Below are 22,907 nucleotides of genomic sequence, written 5' to 3'. Positions count from 1 at the left end.
TTCAGAATGACAAAAATACAAATAATGAATGAGGGCATATATATTAAAGTCCAAAAAGAAAATAGGAAAGCACTCTTTACATCCTATACCTATTCAAGGTAGGGTCACGCTGGTAGAAATGTTAAAAAAAAAAAAAAAAGTATCAAAGTCTAAATTGAACAATACCCTTAAACTGTGTACTTAAATCCTCTTCAAAATATAGTTAATACATAGTAATACTATGTGAAGCTAAAATCTATGCCTCTAGGTCATGACTGTTCCAGAAAAGAAATTTGCAGCAAGAAAGAATATAAAATACTGAGGAGTAGAACAAAAAGAGCATCACTCAAATAATTTAAATAAAACATAGCTTGGTTTTTATTCATGACTATTCAAAGGTCAGTTTTATGACTCATGACTTTAAAGAGCTTCTTTCTATATTTCACAAACCAGCCTACACAAGTCTATTAAATGAACACTGGGGGCGCCTCATTACTGCTGAAGAACTCCGGAGGGGAAAATTTAATTCTGAACTCTTGTGAAACCATGCATACATATAAACTGGTTAAAACCAAACCCACCCAGCAAGCATCTGAACTGGCCACTAAGCACAAGGGATGTGACAGACAACAGGAGGACTAGGGGCCAACGCTGCTCAGGAAAGTTGTAGGAGTAGCTCCTGGGGCGCCTGGGTGGCTCAATCGGTTAAGCATCCGGCTTTGGCTCAGGTCATGATCTCACGGTTTGTGGGTTCGAGCCCCACATCAGCCTCTGTGCTGACAGCCGGCTCAGAGCCTGGAGCCTGTTTCAGATTCTGTGCCTCCCTCTCTTTCTGCCCCTCCCCTGCTTGCGCTCTGTCTCTTAAAAAAAAAAAAAAAAAATAGAATATCTCCTAAGAATTCTCATCACGAGGATAATGTTTTTTTTATTGTTTCTATAGAACATGCATATTAGTTGAACCTACGGTAATGATTCCACAATATATGTAAATCAAACCATCAAGCTGTACATTGTAAAAGTATACAGTGATGTGTGTCAATTATTTGTCAATAAAACTAGAAGAAAAACAAATTTTAAGTGATCACTCTGCAATATACTGGATGCTGTCCACTTACACAAACAAAGGACACTGCATGCCCTATGCCTTGTACTTGGGATAAACTGTTGATCAAAACAGACAAGGTGAGGGGCACCTGGGTGGCTCAGTTGGCAGAGCCTCCAACTGTTGACTTCGGCTCAGGTCATGATCTCAGGGTCACTGGATCGACGCCCACGTGCATCAGACTCCAGCTAAGTGTGGAGTGTTCTAAAAATTCTCTCTCTCCCTCTGCCCCTCTCTCCCCTACTCATGTGCTCTATTTTTCTCTAAAATAAAAAAATAAAAGACAAGGGGGGTTTTTTTGCCTTCAACATGCTAATGACCCAGTATACAAAAATCAACAAACTAGTAAGTATAGTATCCCGAAATGTATTATGTGCTAGGAAAGGTGTCCACTGGAAATTAATGGCTGACCTGTTTATATAAAACCAGGAACAACTGTGTATCTGACACAGCTCCCAGTATTATATGACGGTTCAAAGTCCTAACCTTCTGCAGTCAATGTGGTTCTTACTACTAAAAGATTCAGGGTAATAAGGACAATTGTCTGTCCTTGAAAATGGCCAAATTTTAGTGCTAGCTCAGGACTCCTTCCTGTTTAAGTAGGTGGGAACAGAGACAACTATAGGAGGAATCAGAGGTGTTTCAGAGCAACAAATATACACAGCAGGGTGAAAGGTTTAAGTCAAATGCCTCTAGAGTTCCAACACTACATCAGTGATTTTCAACCTTTTTGAGATTAGGATTCCTTTACACCTTAAAAACTGGGAATGCCAAAAAGCTTTTTGTTATGTTGGTTATATCTATCAATATCTACCATATTCAAAATTAAAACTTAAAACAGTTGAAATATTAATTCATTTTGAAACAAACCCATTATGTGTTAATTTCATAAACTTGAGGCGCCTGGGTGACCAAGTCGGTTGAGCGTCCAGCTCTTGATTTCAGCTCAGGTTGTGATCTCTCAGTCTGTGAGTTCGAGCCCCACTGGCAGTGCACAGCCTGTTTAGAGGTTTAGAGTTCTCTCTCTACCCTTCCCCACACCCCCACTCCATTTTAAAATAAATAAATAAACTTTTTTAAAAATTTTCCCAGGGTTGCATGGGTGGCTCACTTGGTTAAGCGTCCAACTTTGGCTCAGGTCATGATCTCACAGTTCGTTGAGTTCAAGCCCCACATCAGGCCCTGTGCCAACAGCCTTGAAAGCCTGGAGTCTGTTTCAGATTCTAGGTCTCCCGCTCTCTCTGTTCCCCCCGCCCCCACTGCCCATACACTGTCTCTCTCTCAAAAACAAACATAAAAAAAAACATTTCATAGACAATTTTTATGAAAAATAAGTTTTCTAAAACAAAACCATCAGTGAGGGGTGGTGCTGTTTCTACACGTTTACAATCTTACATCTGACTGAAGGTAACTGGAGTCACTTGTCTACTCCTCCACTCAATGTGCTGCAGGATGTTAATCTGACCAACACATGAAGAAAATCCAGCCTCAGAGACATGTACTCATGTTAAGAAAGGACGACTTCAACAGCCTTTTGCAAATTACTGTAGATAATTTTACTTGGTATTATGCTAAAACTCAGCAAGTACTTTCTTCAACGTTAGATGCAAAGTGAAATCTAAAACCATACTGACCACCTTTCATGCTGTCACATTAAGATACACCCCCATAGCTTGCCACTCTGAACACCTTTTACCCAGGCATGATTCTGTAACATCAAACACTGTCATTTTAACAGTATCAGTTCATCAACCAAGGTCATTTTCGAAAAGCGATATTTCATGACACAATATCAAAATCTCCATCTTATTACTATCACTTGAAAAGTCAAAACTGTCACTGTCAACAAATACCATTAGCTGTTTTCCTTGAATAGGTTCGTCTTGCTCAGTTTCAAGACTCTGCCAAATACCCAGGTTTCAATAACCATCGCTTGTTGACCACTCTTTCTTGTAAAAATGGTATTCCATGGAAAAAGTGGCCAGTTCAGTAAATACACCTATCCCACAGGGCTACCCCTCAAGATAATCATCACACATTGATAGGCAAAGTGCTTTCTGCATATTTTCCATTCTCACACAGTACCTAAAACTCAAGATTTAATGAAATGAGCAAATTTTGCTGCTTCCTACAGGGAAATCCTAAGTGAGAAAGGTTTTTTCCTTTAAGTCACGTACATGGCAGCCAAGAATGTAAAGACTACTAGCAAAGTCTGGCAGGGCCACTCCCTTGGTTCAAATTACGATGCCAACAATTTTCTGCACCACTGTTTTTGCACCATTGGTGCAAACATCAACAGAATGAAAATGGCAAATAATGGGTTACTATGAAAATGCTTTTAACTGTGTGGACCCTGTAAAAGTTGTATGGAGCTCCCCAAAGGAACACGAACCACACTCTGAGAAGCACTGTACTAGATGAAGGCCGGGCTTGAAGCTTTGAAACCGGAACGGCCTCTCAAGAGCCTCTACACAGTCATTTAGTAAATATTTCCGTATCTACTACCTGCAAGTCTACATAAATAAGCCACATTGTGAAATCAAAAGAATTTCCTGGCTACATCAAAATACAAAGCTTCTGCTCACCAAAGGAAACAACAAGACAATCAACAAAACTAAAGACAACCTACTGAATTGAGAAGATATTTGCGAACAACATATCCAATAAAGGGTTAGTATCCAAATTATATAAAGAACTTACATAACTCAAAATGAAAAAAAAATACATTAAAAATGGGCAGAAGACATGAACAGACATATCACTAAAGAAGACATACACATGGCCAACAGATACATGAATAGAGGTAGTTCCTTGATGATGAGTGAAGTTGAACAACTCAAACCACAATGAGAGATCACCTCACACCTGTCAGAATGGCTAAAATCAAAAACACAAGAAACAACAAGTATTGGTGAGGATGTGGAGAAAAAGGAACCCTTGTACACTGTTGATGGGAAGGCAAACCAGTACAGCCACTGTGGAAAATAGTATGGAGATTCCTCAAAAAGTTAAAAATAGAACTGCCATACAATCCACTAATTGCACTACTGAATATTTACCGAAAAATCCCAAGAACACTAAACTCAACGAATTACAGGCACCCCATGTTTACTGCAACATTATGTACAACAGCCAAATTATGAAAGAAACCAAATGTCCATTAATAGAAGAGATAAAGATGTGCTGTGTATGTATGTATACACAACACACACACACACACACACACACACACACAGGAATATTATTTAGCCATAATAAAGAATGAAATCTTGCCATTTGCAACAAAAACACTAAGCAAAATAAGTCAGTCAGAAAGACAAATATACCATATGATTTCACTCATATGCAGGATTTAAGAAGCAACAACAAAGAAAATGAGAGAAACAAACCAAAAAACAGACTTTTTTAAAAATGTTTTATTTATTTTTGAGAGAGACAGAGAGACAGTGTGAGCAGAGGAGGGTCAGAGAGAGAGGGAGACACAGAATCAGAAGACAGGCTCTAGGCTCTGAGCTGTCAGCACAGAACCCAACGCGGGGCCCAAACCCACAAACTGTGAGATCATGACCTGAGCTGAAGTCAGATGCCCAACCAAATGAGCCACCCAGGCACCCCAAAACAGACTCTTAACTATAGAGAACAAACTGATGTTACCAGAGGGCAGGTGGATGGGGGGATGGGCGAAATAGGTGATAAGAATTAAATATACTTACCATGATGAGCACTGAATAACATATACAATCATTGAATCACTATACTGTACACCTAAAGCCAATATAACACTGTATGTTAATGATACTGGAATTAAAATAAAAAACTTAAGAGGCACCTGGGTAGCTCAGTTAGTTAAGCATCCAACTTTGGCTCAGGTCATGATATCACAGTTCACAAGTTCAAGCCCCACATCAGCCTCTGTGCTGACAGCTCAGGGCCTGGGGCCTACTTCAGATTCTGTGTCCCTCACTCTCTGACCCTCCCCCGCTCCTGCTCTGTCCCTCTCAAAAATAGTAATTTAATTAAATCAACTTAAAAAAATTTTTTTTGCGGGAGCCTGGGTGGCTCAGTTGGTTACGTGTCCAACTTCAGCTCATGTCATGATCTCATAGTTTGTGAGTTCAAGCCTGGCATCAGGCTCTGTGCTGACAGCTCAGAGCCTGGACCCTGCTTTGGATTCTGTGTCTCCCTCTCCCTCTGTCTCTACCCCTGCTCCCCCCAACCCCTGTCTCAAAAATAAGCAAAACATTTAAAAAATAAATAAGTAAAATCTTTTTTAAAAAGCAGGACTCCAAATATATAATAATGACAAAGGACATCATTTTTATTAATTTGGACAACACAAACGTGCTCAAACATAAAAAATAAGTCTATGGCAAACGTACAGAAACAAATTGATGATTCCTTAAACCTAATGAATTCCAGGACCAGAAACTAGCAAAAGCAGTCAGGAAGTCCAATCATGCACAAACTAACAGGGCCAAACACAAGGCTCATAAATAAAAACCAAACCAAAAATTTCCTGAAAGGTGAAGAAAAGCTATTATCATCAATAACAAGTTGCTGAATGTATCAAAATATCAAACTATAACCTGCAGTTGTAGAAGAAAGGGTCATGCATCTCTCTGATGCTGCAATAATACTTCAGAATGGATCCTGGTCCTAGACCTAGACCCAGACCTAGACCTCAGGTGGAAATAGAAGGTGACAAAAACAGAGCTAGGGTGTCAGGCCTGGGAGAAGGGGACACATGGGCGGCACCAAAAGAACAAAAGGAAAACTAAATTTCCTGTTTAAGATGCAAACTGTAAGCAAAAACTCTCAAATGTATTTGAAAACTGATCTAAGAAAGATGACCAAGGGGGAGCCGGTTGCGTGCAGCGCACCAGGGAGACCTGCCTATCACTGTTGAAGGGCTGCAGGCCTGAAACCCGTTATCAACCACTAAAAGGCGTTACTTTAATTAACAGGTTTGCTAACACATGGATTTCACCGTTTTATTCTAGAATTCTTCTTAAAATATTATCGCAATATACTTTTAAGGAAAAATTTTAAAGGATAAGAACCAAGAATAAAAATTATGCAATTCCAATTCTATTTATGTCAGCCTCCTGTAAAATAACTAGCTCTATAAAAACATTTTCAAAGAAAAGAGCAATATACCAGTAGTTGATTAGAAAAAAATAATTTCTAGATTTCAGTTTTCTATATTAGGCCCAAATTTTAGAGGAGAATCAAAGAAATGCCAGCAATCACATTATGTAGTGAGATTGCTGCCCAGAGTACAGTAGGCACATTTTTACTAGTAGTACTTCTTAAAGCATAAAAGGTAAAAGTCTAGGGGAGTAAATTAAATACCCTACACTGTTGGTCTTTAGATGTCTGTGTACTCACATAGTAGAAGTTTAATGCTGAAGCTCATTAAAGACTGAAATTTGCTTTCATTAATACATGGTGGAAAATAGATTTAAATCCTAGGAACATATGTTGAGCATGTGTGCACATGCAAAGCTTTCAAGGTTATTTAAAACGTGAAAATGAGTTAGGCTCCTGTTGTCCTTGATAAACGTCAGCTGCCGCGCACTCGTGTCCAAAACACACTCTTTCTCACAAAGCAGAGCCCAGAACAGGCAGTTCTGGGTCCGCTGGCTGCAGGTAATGCTTATCCATAGCAAATTCTATTTGAGGTCAGAAGTTTAGAGGTTTTCAATATCAACTTCAAAATAACGCAGGCTTTATATGTTAAATATTACACAGATTCAAAAACATATTCTTATTAAAACAGGTTTTTGGAAACAAAGAGAGAATCATAAGAAAGTAATTACTCTAAGAGTCTGGCATAGGATAGGGCCATTTATAACACTGGCATAAACTGGACTATTTGTACAGCAGTTCACTTTTTAGATCGCTGAGCTGATAAGTGGGCCAATTATATTTCTTTTTTTTTTTTAATGTTTGTTTATCTTTGAGATAGAGAGCAAGCAGGGGAGGGGCAGAGAGAGGGAGACAGAGACTCTCAAGCAGGCTGGGTGCTGTCAGCACAGTAGGGTTCGAACTCTCAAACTGCTACATCGCGATCTGAGCTGAAATCAAGAGTCGAACATTTAACTGACTGAGCCATCCAGGTGCCCATTCCAATTATATTTCCTAAGCAAGTTACAAAATTAAGCACTATAAGAGCTATGTTACTAACAATGTGACCCATTTTTTATGTCTGTGTTTTCCAAATCCAATAAAACTGCCCTTTTTATGAACCTTGACTATAAACAATTACTAAAAACCTATATCCATCCATTTTCACCACGAGCAGAAAAACAGTGGCTGAATTCATGCAGTTTAGGTAGTTTGTTGCTTATGTCAAGAATGGATCTTACAACATTAATAGTTTTCTCTACATATTCTGAAAGACTCATCTAAAGCAAGCCAGCTTAACTTTGTTTTTGACTTTAATTATAAAACCAGATGAACAGGATTTTTTTTAATGTTTATTTATTTAGAGAGAGAGAGCTAGAGAGAGCAGGGGAGGGGAGAGAGCAAGCAGGCTCCATGCGACCAGCACGGAGTCATGTGGAGCTCGAGGTGATCTCAGCAACCATAAGATCATGACCTGAGCCAATATAAATAGTGGGACACTTAATCGACTGAGCCACCCAGACACCCTACTAGGAATTTCCTTTTAGAAGTATTCCTGTATCTGGGCACCTGGGTGGCTCAGTCAGTTAGGCGTCCAACTTCAGCTCAGGTCATGATCTCACGGTTCATGAGTTTGAGCCCCATGTCGGGCTTTGAGCTGACAGCTCGGAACCTGGAGCCTGCTTCGGATTTGTCTTTCCTCTCTCTCTGCCCCTCCCCCGACTCCTGCTCGTTCGATCGCTCGCTCGCTCGCGCTCTCTCTCTCTCTCCTCCTCTCACTCTCTCAAAAACAAACATTAAAAAAATGCAAAAGCATTCCTGTATAGTATAGAACCATGCTCACAAAAGTTACTTTTTAGGGGCGCCTGGGTGGCTCAGCTGGTTTAGTGTCTGACTCATGATTTTGGTTCAGCTCACGATCTCACGGTTCGTGAGTTCAGGCCCTGCATAAGGCCCTGTGCTGACAGTGCAAAGCCTGCTTGGGATTCTCTCTCTCTGTCCCTCCCCCGCTTGCGCCCTCTCTCCTCCCTCTCTCCCTCCCTCTCTCCCTCCCTCTCTCCCTCCCTCTCTCTCTCAAAAATAAAGAAACATTAAAAAGTTACTTTTTAAAGTAAATTGCTGTTTGATCAACATTAAAATATTTAAGCTTTTAAATTATGAATGTATTAATATTCTCCTACATATCATCCTATAATTATCTCTACAGTTTAACTATAATACCACTAGTTACAGTCTTCCTTCCATAGAAGGAGACTCTTTAAAGTATGAAACATTAAAAAAAAGTGGGGGAGTGGGGAAGGACAAAGTATGGTCCGATTATCTAAAATAAAATAACAAGTTTTCTCATTTGTAACCACAGCATATCCACTAAAACAGTATACCCACCAAAATCATGGCTTTCATGGTAATTCTGTATTTGCTGTTATTAAGCTTAAGAGCAAATTTCCTGGATGCACTGCTAGAATACCCCCACGAGAATCTCACAAACGCATTTAACAGACAAACCGAAGAGTGTGGACAGGTCTGTGCGTGAACTTTGAATTAATTTTTAAGAAAGTCTTTAACAAATTTTCTTGACATGAAAATGACACGGTACTGGAATTAACATTAGCCCTAAAATTAGAAGTTGACTACTATAGCAAAGACAGAATAAGGCTTTAGAAAACCTGGAGGTAACGTCAATTAACATGTTATTTTTGAAACCGAGGAATGTTTGGCATAGAAAGCAAACCTTCTGAGGTCAGTGCCATGAGAAAAGTAGTATTATTCTTCCATAAAAGTCCTCGTGGCAGCACCGAGATCTTACCCTCGGTGCATCAGGTATATTCTTTCACAGCTTCAGAGAGAGAGAATTCACATCCCATTCACTCACAGCACCCAATCCGATGCCTTTTTAAAATATATTTCAGAGCTGTACAACCATCAATCACTACAATCAATTTTAGATCATTTTCATTATCCCAGAAAAGAAACCCTCCCCGCGTTTCCTCCCACCTCAGGGCCCCTCTGACCCACGCTCCCCCTAGGAAACCACTAATCCACTTCCTGTCTCTAAGGATCCATCTATTTTGGACAATTCATACAAACGGAATCATAAAATATCCAAACCTTTATGATAGGCTTCTTTCCGTAAGCATAATCCTTTCAAATTCATCCATGCTGTAGCATACATCAGTTCATTTCTTTTTATTTGTGAACACTTAATTGTACGGAAATACAATTTTATTTATCCATTCATCAGCTGGTAGACATTTAAATTGTTTCCACTTTTTGGCTATTATTAATAATGTTACTATGAACATTTATATATAAGTTTTTATGTGGTCACCCATATTCTTAAATGAGAAATCAGGAGTGCTGATAAGTGAAAACAGATTTTTAATGCTATATGCAAGAAAGCCTCCAAAATTTGCTAGTAAACAGGAAAGAAGCCAGTATCCTTAAAAACAGTAAAAATGGGGTGGCTCAGTCGGTTGAGCATCCAACTCCTAATTTTTCGGCTCAGGTCATGATCCCAGGGTTTTGGGATGGAGCCCTGTGTCGGGCTCGTGCAGAGCATGAATCCTGCTTAAAATTCTCTCTTCCTCTGCTCCTCTCCCCAACTCGCATTCCCTCTTTCTCTCTATAATAAAAATAAAATAAAAACAAAACAAAACTGGAACCCAACTGTGAGATTTTTATTATGATAAGTTCAGTAAGCACCCTAATGGAAAAAGTAGACAACAAGCAAGGAGAGATGATGGGTAATGTAAGCAGAGATGGAAACTCTGAGAAAGAAGAGTAAATGAGAATATTAGAAATAAAAAAAAAATTAACAGAAATGAATGCCTTTGATGGGCTCATCAGTGGAATGGACACAGCTAAAGAAGAAAAAAATAAAATCAGTGAGCTTGGAGAGCAATACAAACTTCCAAAACTGAAATGCAAAGAGAAAAAAAGAAAAAGAAAATAAAATTCCAAGGATGGCGGAACAATTATGGAAGGTGCGCTGTACACAGAAGGGGAGTGCCGTTTGTATGAAATTCAAGAAAAGGCACAGTCAGTGACTTAGGGACCAGTGGCTGCCAGCTATTGGCGGAGTGGACTGGTTGGCACAGAGAGACGAAAGAACTTTAGGGAAGTGTTTTATATGATGACTGTGGTAATGGTTGCATCTGTCAAAACTCAGCAAATTGTCAATTTAAGGCTGGTAAATTTTATTGTTTGTAAATTATACTTTAATAAAGTTGTCCCTGAAAATCAAATATTTAAAGTTATGTAAGGAAAACAGCAGTGCATATTGCTAATTGTGTGGTAACAAATGACTGGCATAAGATAAAATGAATTAGCTAAGTGAAGAGGGTTATTTCAGTAAGAAAACTTACTTTTTCTAAAGTAGTTCTACACAAAAAGCAAATTTATTACATCAGCAATTAAAATTATGTTTAAAAACCTTAATGTAATAAAAATATTCTTGCAACAAAATACACAAAAATGCTCACTGAAATTTCATTCATACATCAAAAACCAGGACATTCTAATGAATGTTAATCTCAATTTTAAAAAATAAAGTCATACCAAAAAAAAAAAATACAATATAGTAGTAGCACAAATAAATTATGCACAACATGGTTGAATCTTAACTTTTGAATCAAAAGTTTTTTTAAAAACAAGTACATTTATTTTTTTAAAGCTAAAAACAAAAACTAAACATGGCTCATGAACCCACAACTACGTTTTTTTGTTGTTGTTATTTAAGTTTTTAAAAAGCAAGTTACTTACGATAGGTTGTGACTTCTGAGACAAAAGCAGAAAGATTAGTAAGATGGAAAAACACACAAGGAGCAGGCATACCTAACAACCTTAAGCTTGTTCTTAAATTCAAGTAGTGGGTTCATAGGTGTTTCTCAAAGTACCCTTTATAATACACATAATATATACTCCTATTTATATAAAATATTGTATAATTTTAGTGCTAAATTTAAAAACACTAATATTAAGTTAAGAATGCTAAGTTAAGGGCACTTGGGTGGCTCAGTCATTTGAGCATCCAACTTTTTTTTTTCTTAATATATGTTTATTTTTGAGAGAGAGAGAGAGAGAGAAAGTGGGGGAGGGGCAGAGAGAGGGAGACACAGAATCTGAAGCAGGCCCCAGGCTTTGAGCTGTCAGCACAGAGCCTGATGCAGGGATTGAACTCACGAGCTGTGAGATCCTGATCTGGGCTAAAGTTGGACACCGAACCAACGGAGTGCCCCGTGTCGGACTCTTGGTATCGGCTCAGATCATGATCTCACAGTTAGAGACTGAGCCCCACAATGAGTTCTACACTGAGTGTGGAGACTTCATAAAATTCTTTCTCTCTCTCCTTTATCGAAATGAATAAACATTTAACACTAAATTAGACAAAAAAAATAAATTAAATAAAATAAAATAAAAATGGTTAAGTTAATGTTAAGTGAACATACACTTAATCTAATATTTGACCTAGAGACTGTGTGGAGAGCATTCCATTTATTACTCTCATTTCATCCCTACTGAAGCCCTCTGATATGAGGAACAGATAAAACTAGAGTTCAAATTCATCCCTCTTTCACATGAGAAAACAGATTATGTGAAATAAGTAACTCTCCGAAGGTCATACATTTAGTAAGTGATGGAACTAGAAATTAAATCCAGGTCTTTCTAACACCAGAGGCCAAGCTCTTAATCATTCCAACTAAAAACTAAACAAATCGAATAGTTTTCTCCTTTTTTGTGAAATCCAAGTATAACCGCACTGTCTATAGCTGCTCAAACAACTGCCTTTCAATACAGCTTTCAGGGAAAAGTTACTGTTTTCTGGTCACATCAACTAAAACTCCCTCCCAGTCTTTAGAAGAGAACAGTTAAGAATGACGGCCCTTCCCAGGCCTTCACTACAGACTGTGGGCTCTGGATTCATCCCTGTACATCTCCTTTACAACAGTTTAAGTATCCTCACCTTACCAATATTTTTATTTAAATAATCAGCATGCATTTATAGTGAGTGGTAGAGACACAGGAGCATAAATAAAAGGCTCTGTTAAGAGGAACTAGATCCATCAGTCGTAGAAACTTAGGCTGGAAAGAATCTGTGATGTTCTATAAAGCAAGCAAATTGATCCTTATATAAGGAGCCCAACTTGAGATTACTAGTTTCCATGCAGAAAGAAAAAACAACTCTGACAGACTGGGTTTTAAAGCTTTAAATTTAAAGGTTGTTGTATCTCAGCAGACAATTGATGAAATTAACAAATGTCAACTTTTCTCTATATATAAAATAGAAACCTAAAAGCAATTTTCATAAATTCCTTTTTTTATAAATTTTATCTTAAGTAGGCCCCATGTCCAATGCAGGGCTTGAACTCATGACCCTGAGATCAAGAGTCACATGCTCTACCAACTGAGCCAGCCAGGCACCCCCTAAATTGTTTGGATTTTAAATAATAGCTGCTTTACAAGACATTCATGAGCTGGATTCATTTGAATTACAAGGCATAATAAAAGTAAAATTTACCACTAAAACAGTTATGTTTAAACTTTAGTAATTCAATTTTGAACTAAACAGAAGGATGGAGATACAGTTCTTGCAATTTAAAATGCCATTCATATGCGACTAATATGTTTAATATCAAAATTCTTTAGAAGGCCATTACAAAACTAGAAGCTGGAATGTTAGAAACATGAGACATAAAGGCGCTTAGTTATCCTGACCTTGGCAATGTTTTCATTCCTTTATTCAACTACACATTTTAATTAAGATGACACAAAAATTGGTTTGAGAAACTTTCATGAAGTAGAAGAGACTGGTAAGAGACTAGACTTCACAGAGTTAATTTCCAAGACCGTGAATGAGATCATAGCCTGAGAGTCCAAACACTCCTGATTTTAAAACTTGTGTTTAAGGTTAAAGATGAATTGCTGTTGAATAACCATACATATATCTTCACTGCTAGGGAATGTCATCTCAAAGATTAGCTCTTTTTTTGTGTGTTTATTTATTTTGAAAGAGAGTTTGCATGCATGTGAGCAGAGGAGGGACGAAAGAGGGAAAGAATCCCAAGCAGGCTCTGCGCGGTCAGGGCAGAGGCAGCTATTAGTGCAGAACTGGCATGGGGCTCGAACTCATGAAATGTGAGATCATGACCTGAGTCAAAATCAAGAGTTGGACACTTACCTGACTGAGCTACCCAGGCACCCCTCCATTAGCTTTTCTTAAGAATAAGATGAGACACTAGAGATGACAGAAAAAGTAACTGAACCTAAAAGAAAAAAAATTTGAAGAAAAATGGACAGAGCCTTAAGTATATGTAAGAAATATCAAGGGGCACCTGGGTGGCTTAGTCGGTTGAGCGTCTGACTGCAGCTCAGGTCATGATCTTGCCGTTCGTGAATTCAACCCCTGCATCAGGCTCTGTGCTGACAGCTCAGAGCCTGGAGCCAGCTTCAGGTTCAATGTCGTCGTCTTCTTCTTCTTCTTCTTTCTCTTTCTCTCTCTCTCTCACTCTCTCTCTCTCTCTCTCTCTCTCTCTCTCTCTCTGCCCCTCCCCCGTTCATCCTTCCTCCTCCTCTCAAAAATAAACATTAAAAAAAAGAAGAAATATCAAACGGTCTAACAAACATGTAAGTGGAGACACAGAAGTCAGAATAAAGGAGAACAAAAAAAGTACTTGAAGTAATCATGGCCCAAACTTCCCCAACCAACTTTTTCAAAACACCAATTTACACATCGAAGGAGATCAAAGAATCCCAAGGAAAATAAATACCAAAAAAACTAGACCAGAGTACATTACAGTCAAACTATTTAAAAGCAGAAAATCTGAAAGGCAGCCACTGAGGAAGAAAGATCATACATACAGAGGAACAGGGATAAATAAAAGTTACCTTTTCAGAAACAACAACAAAACCACGGAACAACATCTTTAAAGTGCTGCACTACTTTCCAGGGGGGACTGCCTTCCCATGAGAACATGCCGGGACTCAGGACTTGCTCCAGCCCTCCAGGGAACAGGTGAGGCAGCAGCACAGGGAGCACCGGGTGCAGAGCCCCAATTCCTACTTCAGGGAAGGGAGGTGCCCAGGACGCCGTGCGCGCCCCACTGTCCTCAGGCGAGCAGCAACAGCAGTCGTGTGTTTGGCTGCACCACTGTCCGTGCCGGCCTTACAGAAGGACACGCCTTCAGACGGAAGCAGCGATTAACAGCACCCGAATCAAGGAGAACAGGAAATCATTCCAATAAACACATTTTAGATAGATAGATAGATAGATAGATAGATAGATAGATAGATAGATAGATAAATTAGATATATTTAAAAAAAAAGATACGAGCGCTGAGGTAAGAAATGGTAAATCCACAATTTGACATCCAGTGAACGGGGTTTCAAAATTAATGTGAAATAAAAACATTTTCAGATAAAATTGAGACAATTATCCACAAACACTTCAGTAAATAAAAGGACGTCTATCCTTCGGGTTAAGGGGAAAGGACAGCAGATTTAAACTCCTATGTAAAGATGAATAAAGAGCATCAGAAGTAACTCTTGCTAATGAGTGGCTCTGTTGCCTCCTGAGATTTGCTCTGAAGTCTAAGATTCTCATAAAAAAGATAATACAGAGTAGTTTTAAATCTTGATATTTTAGGAAACAGACTCTGAATAATGGACTAGTGAGCTAAGATAACTTAGACAATTTTACAAATGTACTAGAGGACCAACTTAAAATGTGTCGATCTCTTTATACACCTATAAGAGATGATTTCTTTAGAGCAGACTACAGAAAAGGATTAATAACCAGAACAGAATGACATAGGACTGAATGAACTAGCAAAGAAATTTAACTGTTGTCTGATTTGGAGTATTATTAATGTTTTCTGATGGGTAAATGAAAAAGTCCCTTTTTCTTTTTCATCTACCTCCAGCGCTCCATTTAACAAATTACTCTTTCCCAAACTAGAAACACTTTTTTCTCAAAGTTTATTTATTTTGGAGAGAGACAGAGACAAAACACAGGCGGGGGAGGGGCAGAGAGAGAGACAGATTCTGAAGGCGGCTCCAGGCTCTCAGCCATCAGCACAGAGCCTGACACAGGACTTGAACCCACGAACCATGAGATCATGACCTGAGCCAAAGTCAGAAACTTAACCAACTGAGCTACCCAGGTGCCCCCAAACCAAGAACACTTTAAAGTGGCCGCTGATTCTATCTCCTCAAATTTCAGAATTGTACGTGTGCACATGCACGCATGGTCATGCACAAAAAAGTAAAAACTCTACTTTTCATGCCAATAATGTTCATTGCAAAGGTTTAGTAAGAATTGGTCAATTGATTTACCAGGGTAACTGGACAACTGAGGCCATCATCCTGAAGGTCATAACTGAAAGAATCATTCTCATTTAATCAGGCATGGAAAGCCCACCATTAATAAAGACTGCACTTTACAGAAGTCAGTGCATCTGAGCCTGGTACCTATTCTTGGTTTTTAGGAACCAAGGTGGAAGGAAGGTTACATTCAGATAGGCCAAAGACTTAGTAACTTTAGGGGACCTGGAAAAGAGATGACTTCACTCAAGGTTATATGTGAAATCTGATCTGGTACGAAAAATTTCTTTGAATTGGTTTCCTTGTCTCAAGATACAAGAACAAATAAAAGAAACTTTGAAAGATCAATCCTATATTCCTCAGGAAAACTTCCAGACAGAAATTAATCATCAGCTTCAAAAGTTGCTCAATAAAATATGCACAGGGGCACCTGCCTGGCTCTGTTGGTAGAACATGCAACTCTTGCTCTCAGAGTAATGAGTTCAAGTCCCACATTGGGCATAGAGCTTACCTTCAAAAAAAAAAAAAAAAACAAAAAAAAGGTCCAAGACGCTTTTATGGTTAACAAATACATATTGTTGTACCTGTGCTTAAAAATAAAAAATAAGAAACATTATAACTCAGCCAAAACATGCGAAGAGCCTTTTTTTAATGAACTCAAGAATCAACTATGGGACTTCTGCTTTAATTCAAGAGAACAACAAACTCTACCCTACTGTGTACAAGACAAATGATAAGAACAAACCAGATCCAGACATCAGAAAATAGGCAATAAAAAACCGCCGTGCCGGAGTTCAGGGAAACACCTGAGGGGAAAGCAGTAACTACCAGTACCCAGGCTTCACTGCCAGAAAGCAATTTCCACATTGCAGCACAGAACGAGGAACCCAAAAAAAGCCCAGCAATCTTGAATTGACAAAAGGATGACCAGAATTCAGGATGTCCCAGCTAGCCAAATTCTGCAGGGCACCTTCTCAGAATGATTGAAAAATTGTAGGGATTGACAAACCGATTCTGAAATTTGTATCAAAATGCAAAAGCCCTGGATTAGCCAAAACAATCATGACCAGAAAGTTGAGAGATTCACATTACTTACTTTCAAACCTTATTATAAGCGCTACAGTAATCAGCACAATGTAGGTGGGCAGAAAGATTGTTCAATGGAAGAGAAAACAGACCAGAACAAGACCCTGATGTGTATAGTCAGCTGATTAAGCTACCAAGACAATACAAGGGGGAAAGGTGAATGTTTCTAAAAGATAGCTCTGGAACAGGAAAACTGATCTTCAACCCTTTCTTTACATCATACACAAAAATTAAATCAAAATGAATCACAGACCTATATATAAAGCTAAAAATATAAAAGTTCTATAAGAAAACAGAAGAGAAGATCTTCATTACCTATGGGTAGTCAAAGATCTCTTACTATATAAGGAAACACTCAGCATAAAAGAAAAATCTGTACTCTGTACTTGAAAATTCAAAATGCCTGTACTTCCAAAAATATTAAGAAAATAAAAAGGAAGGACAAAAAAACAAGTGAAATTACTCTTAAAAGCTATCTGGAAAAATACTGTAGCCAGATTACGTATTTTTTTAAACTCCTACAATAAGAAAACAAACTGCCCAATTTTTAAAAATGGGCAAAACATTTAAATAGGAGCTTCATAAAAGAAGAGATACAAGTGGTTAGTGAGAAACTATTCTCAGTATCATTACCCATCATGGAAATGCAAATTAAAGCCACAATGCAATAATACCACTACCATCCCATTAAAATGGTTGAAATTTAAGAAGTGACAATACCAAGTAGGAACTGTACAAATTTAACTCTTACCTTACAGGTGCAATATAAAGGGGTATAGTCACTTCAGAAAACAGTTTCACGGTTGCTTACATAATATACTTCACTAGAATTTAAATTTTTAAAAAATGAAACAAAAAAAAAAACAAATAAATAAAAGCTACATCTTCTGGCTAATTAGAATTTAAATAAAAAATTGAGGAGCGCCTGGGTGGCTCAGTGGGTTGAGCGACTCTTGATTTCGGCTCAGGTCATGATCTCAGCGTCATGGGATCAATCACACATTTGGTTCAGCGCTGGGCGCGGAGCCTGCCGGAGATTCTATCTCCCTCTGTCCCTCCCCGGCTTATACTTGTGCCCTCAAAAAAAAAAACGAAACAAAAATGAACAGATAAGCATATGCTTGACATCAGACCCTGCAATTACACTCCTGGATAGTCACTCAAGAGGAGGGAAAATGTACACAAAGACCTGTACTTGAATGTTCACAGCAGCTTTACTCATCATGACAGCCAAAAACCAGAGCCTAAAAGTTGTGGTATGTTCCCACAACGAAATGTTACTCAGCAATGAAAAGAAATTACTGATGCATGCAATAATATGGATGCATCTAAAAAATGTATTCTACTGAATGAAAGAACTTTTACAGGGTGACAATGGGGAAACATGACAGGTTCTCAACACCCTGCTGGTGGAAATCAAAAAGGTATAATCCTTATGGAGTGTGATTTAACAATATCTAATGAAAATTACATACACATTTACCCTTCAACCCAGCAGTCTCACCTCTAGGAACTTTTCATGAAGGCACACTCCCCAAATAAAGAAATGTATATTCACAAAGTTACTCACTGAGGCATTATTTTAATCACAAAATACTGGAAACAATATAAATACCTACATATAGGATGCTACTGTATAAACTATGCAATATGCATATAATGGAAACTATGTAAAAAACAAATAGATGAGATGCGCTGGGCGGGGTAGGAGGGAGAATCACTCCAAGAGTACAGAGTTTCATTCTAGGAAGATGAAAAATGTTCTGGAGGTGAATGGCGGTGATGGTCACATAACAATGTGAATGTATTTAATGCATTAAATGGCTATTTTAAGTCTTATATACATTTTACCACTTTTTTAAGTAAGCTCTAGGCCCACCATGGGGCTTGAACTCACAACGCTCAAATCAGGCGTTGCACTGGGGGCCTGGGTGGGGCAGTTGGTTAAGCAGCCAACTCTTGAATTTCAGCTCAGCTCATGATCTCGCAGTATGAAATCAGGCCCCTTGTCAGGCTGTCAGGGCTCTGAGCTGACAGTGGGGAGCCTGCTTGGGATTCTCTCTCTCTCTCTCTCTCTGCCCCACCCCTGCATGTGCACACCTGCTCTGTCGCTCAAAATAAATGAACTTTAAATATATTTTGGGGGGTTTTTTTCTTAATTGTTTTTGAGAGACAGAGATAGTGTGAGCAGGGGAGGGGCAGAGAGAGAGGGAGACACAGAATCCGAAGCAGGCTCCAGGTTCTGACCTGTCAGCACAGAGCCCAATGCGGGGCTTGAATCCACGAACCGTGAGATCGTGACCTGAGCTGAAGCCGGATGCTTAACCGACTGAGCCACCCAGGCGTCCCAAAATAAATGAACTTTTAAAAAAGAAAAAGAAAAAAGAGTTGCATGCCCCACCAACTTAGCCAGCCAGGCATCCCTAAATTTTACCACAAATTTTAAAAATGAATGGGAAAGATGCCTTTGACATGACATGGCATGTTTCCAGGAGATATTAATAAATGAAAACAGCAAAGTTACACAGAATTCTGTGTCTGTGGGGATTCCCAGTATATATCCCTATTAAATTTTATTTTCTCCTGTTTAAAAAAAAAAAAGAAAACAGCATATACAACATGCTACAAATTTTGTGTAAACAAAAAGAAAAAAGAAAGCATAACATGTATCTGCTGTGGTTACCAAAAGAAATGCTAAACTCGAAACAGTGAGGCTGGCTACCTAGGAGAAATGAGGGAAATGGGGTGGAAAAAATACAGGAAGGAAGTGTATCTTTTGTGTAATTTTAACTTTTGAAAATGTGTTCATTTTCTACAACTTCAAAAACAAATCCAATCAGGAACTCCCGGGTAGCTTCATCAACTAAGCAACCAACTCTTGATCTCAGCTCAGGTCTCGATCTCAGGGTTGTGAGTTCAAGCCCACACTGGGCTCTGTGCTGTGGATGAAGCCTACTTTAGACAGACAGACAGACAGATAAGTCACAGTAAAAAGTCAATCAGAATGAGAATAAGCACTAACAAAACCCTGAATGAAACTCGAACAAGTAAATGAACCTGATTTCATTTCAGATGAATACCATAACTCCCTTACGCAGAAAGAAAGAGCAGGAAGTAAAAGTAGGGAGGGAAGGGAAAAGAAAGGAGAGAGGGCTGATCCAAGCAATTTAAAAGTTCACTGTCTATTTACTTATTCTCAATCTTGGACAGGATGGTTATGAGTAAGTGAAGAACTATATATATAATTGCCCAATACCTGAAGTAAGTTTGTTTCCCGTGGTGAAGTGGGCAAAGTAATTCTGAAATTATTTTAGAGGCAGTACATAGGAAAGAGCTAATGAGTAAATGCACTGACAATGCTGGGAGCCTAGGTTCTCATGGCATAAAAGGGACATAAAAGTCTGAAAAGATAAGTGCAAAGAAAGAGCCCTGCAGACAGGGAGTGAAGCTGGACATACTGATACACAGTCGCGATTTCTAAACCATGTACATGCATGTTGCTAGGAATGTGTCTATGTTCAAGTATGTTTATGTACACAGTATGTGTGTATAAACATGCATATTTTACCAGCTCTGCCCACTGCAAGGGTCAAGAAGAGAAGACAACCCACAAGCAATGAGGCCACCTCCCCTCACCCCGCAATACCCTCTCTAGTACTGTTCCCCACAAGGACACAGACACTGATTAGGAGAGTTCCACTTTCCAAACCCAGGACAACTGGAGCACCAAAATAATTAGGTAATGAATTTACCAATTCAAAACCTAGCAATCCATGGGTCCAAACTGATATCCAGGGCTCATAATTATACATTACTGTCAAGGGGTGACTGGTGGTAGGAAGGGAACGCTAGAACCATCACAGTGAAAAATTGGAGAAGAGTCATCAATGAATGCTAAATCTAGGACAAACTGTGGTGAGACACATATTTGCACTGCCTCCCCCATAAAATGCTTATTGCCTGCAAAAGAAGGAATAGAACCTATACAGTGGAGAAATCTGGCAACATCTTGGCCAAGTCATCAATATAAACATCAGACTAAGGGGCCAAAGACCCCCATGTGCCTCCAAAAGCTGTGCGTCTGTCTCAGGACCGTCCTGCTGCCCGCACGGCACACTCCAGCCAAGAGGGCACAACCTCCGTCTCATCACAAGGCAACTGCAGGCAAACATGAAATGAAGAGCAGTCTATTAAGAGGAGGGAAGGGCTGTGTTCTTCAAAAATGCCGATGTCGTAAAAGACAAAGAAAGGCTATGAAAATATTCCAGGAAAAAGGAGCCCAAAGAGAAATAATAACTAAGTACAGCACCTGACCCCAGGCTGGGTTCTGTACAGGAAGCAAGGGAAATGCTGTTAACAGGCTTTATTAGGTCAACTGACCAAAGTGGAAGACAGACCATACACTTTTGTCAGCATCCATTTACAAAGCCGATACATGTTCAACTGTCCTAAGAGAATGACCCTACTCTTAGGAAACACAGAAGTATTAGTAGAAAGAAGCTCAATATATATAACTTCCCCTCAAAGACTTCAGAAAAGAACTCTGTAAGAGTAGAGAGAGAGGAAAGAAGTGACAGCACATACAGATGCAAATAATAAGCAAGTGGGTAAATACGGCTAGAGGATATTTAGATGTTCTTTTATACTCCATTTCCAACGTACGGAAGTCACAAAAATAACTTGCAAATAAAAGGGTTTCTTTAAAAAAATACTGTGGAGATAGTTATCTACTATATTTAGAATATAATGCGTAGATATCATAATTAATTGAAGGATTTTGTGGGCAAATAGCAAGAGCAGAGACTGGAAAATCAGAGTCCCAGAAAAAGGTCTGTTTCAAATGCCAGCAAAGCGTTTGTACTTATTTTCTGTTAAGCCAGGGAATGGCAGCACAAAACTGACTTAAAATATTGTAAGCAAAATTTCAAGTGCTAGAAACAGTAGGTAAGAGGGAATAAAGAGACAGTTGAACAAATACAAGCATGAAATTATGGGATCTTGGCCTAGGAAGCTAAGATATTAACAGAAAGTGTTAAAATACTACACCACCAGATCCCGCCTGTTTAGTGAATTACTGAATGTAACAGGTTGGGGGTGGGGAGATCCAAAGATGACTCGAATTTCAAGGTGAGCACAGCTAACCAAAATAATGCGGCATTACTAACAAAAAGAAATTTAACTAGGGAAGCAAAGCGTAACTGCTTTCCGGACGTCAGACAGCTCTTTCCGTTCTTACTTCTCCTGTTCTGGCGCACAGGGAGGGAGGAGAGTTACTATATGCCAGTGCATGCAGACTGGGAAAACCAGTCTTCACAAGGTGAGATACTAAAATTAAGGGGAATTTATTCAGATTTTGAATAAACACCATTAAAATATATACACACATAAGGAGGGTAGTTCTTCATATTAAACTACAACATATAGTTCCCTTCCTCCTCTGAAAGTTATGTTTGTATATATACACATATATGAATATACATATATATTTGCTCATTTCGAGACCATTCAGTCCCCATACTATCATTATAGGTAAAAACATGAAATACAACACAAGTTTAAGATTAAATAATAAATGAAAGGAAATGGGTATCTTCAGAGGATAAAGACAGAAAATTACAAAAAACCAAGTCAAAGTAAAACTGAATTACCTGGCTAACCAGTCAAATGACGTTCAAGTAGGAGTTTATTTTTTATTGGTCTGTGACTCCACTGTTCAGCAAGTATTTTGATCCTGAGAACAAAAAAGGAGGGGGAGGATGTTGAATTTTATTGCTCTTTCTTAACATAAGTAGTAGTATCAGTCACACACAAATTAACCTTTCCCATCATTCACTTCTCTGGACATATGATATAAACAAAAACAAAACATGCTATCAAGTACAAGGCATCTTCCTAGGAATTCGAGGTGATGCCTTATTTTGGCCAAAAATGCTACTTCTGCTTACGAAGTCAGGTACCGCATAGACAGTACACTGTGTCACTGTTTGTAAACATGAATAGTGCCAAACGGGTTGAAGAAACCAACTCCAAGTCCTGAGAAGTGGTCAAACCAGATAGGTAATGTGATTTTGTGGTGTCCCCACTTGTCCAAAAGAAATGCTCAACAAGTAACAACTAAAAACAATATTGATATCTAGGCAGAAGCAAATGCTTAAATACCGAAGTCCAAAGAGAGAAATACATACCACATAGGTGGGTGGATGGATGCATAAAGCAAGCAAGGAAGAGAAAAGAGAAAAAGAAAGAGAAAGAAAAAGAGAAAAAGCAAAAGAGAGGCGCCAGGGTGGTTCAGTCG

General features: G+C 38.8%; 1 protein-coding gene across 12 annotated transcripts in view; it reads right to left on the bottom strand.

Moving 5' to 3' along the window:
- The window catches only part of NCOA3 (nuclear receptor coactivator 3), a 136,301-nt gene that overhangs the window by 44,024 nt on the left and 69,370 nt on the right, over positions 1-22,907 (bottom strand). For 11 of the 12 annotated variants that reach the window (XM_029916161.1, XM_029916159.1, XM_029916163.1 and 8 more), the window contains one exon: positions 22,261-22,343. The exons of the other annotated variant lie outside the window; for it this stretch is intronic. The gene's annotated coding sequence lies outside the window, so the exon portion shown is untranslated. The remainder of the gene's footprint in view (positions 1-22,260; positions 22,344-22,907) is intronic. 12 annotated transcript variants of the gene reach the window in all.

The sequence above is a fragment of the Suricata suricatta genome, chromosome 12 (assembly GCF_006229205.1).
Source record: "Suricata suricatta isolate VVHF042 chromosome 12, meerkat_22Aug2017_6uvM2_HiC, whole genome shotgun sequence".
Classification (NCBI taxonomy): domain Eukaryota; kingdom Metazoa; phylum Chordata; class Mammalia; order Carnivora; family Herpestidae; genus Suricata; species Suricata suricatta.
The sequence above is the reverse complement of the archived record's forward strand: the minus strand, read 5'-3'. Positions and strand labels throughout refer to the sequence as shown.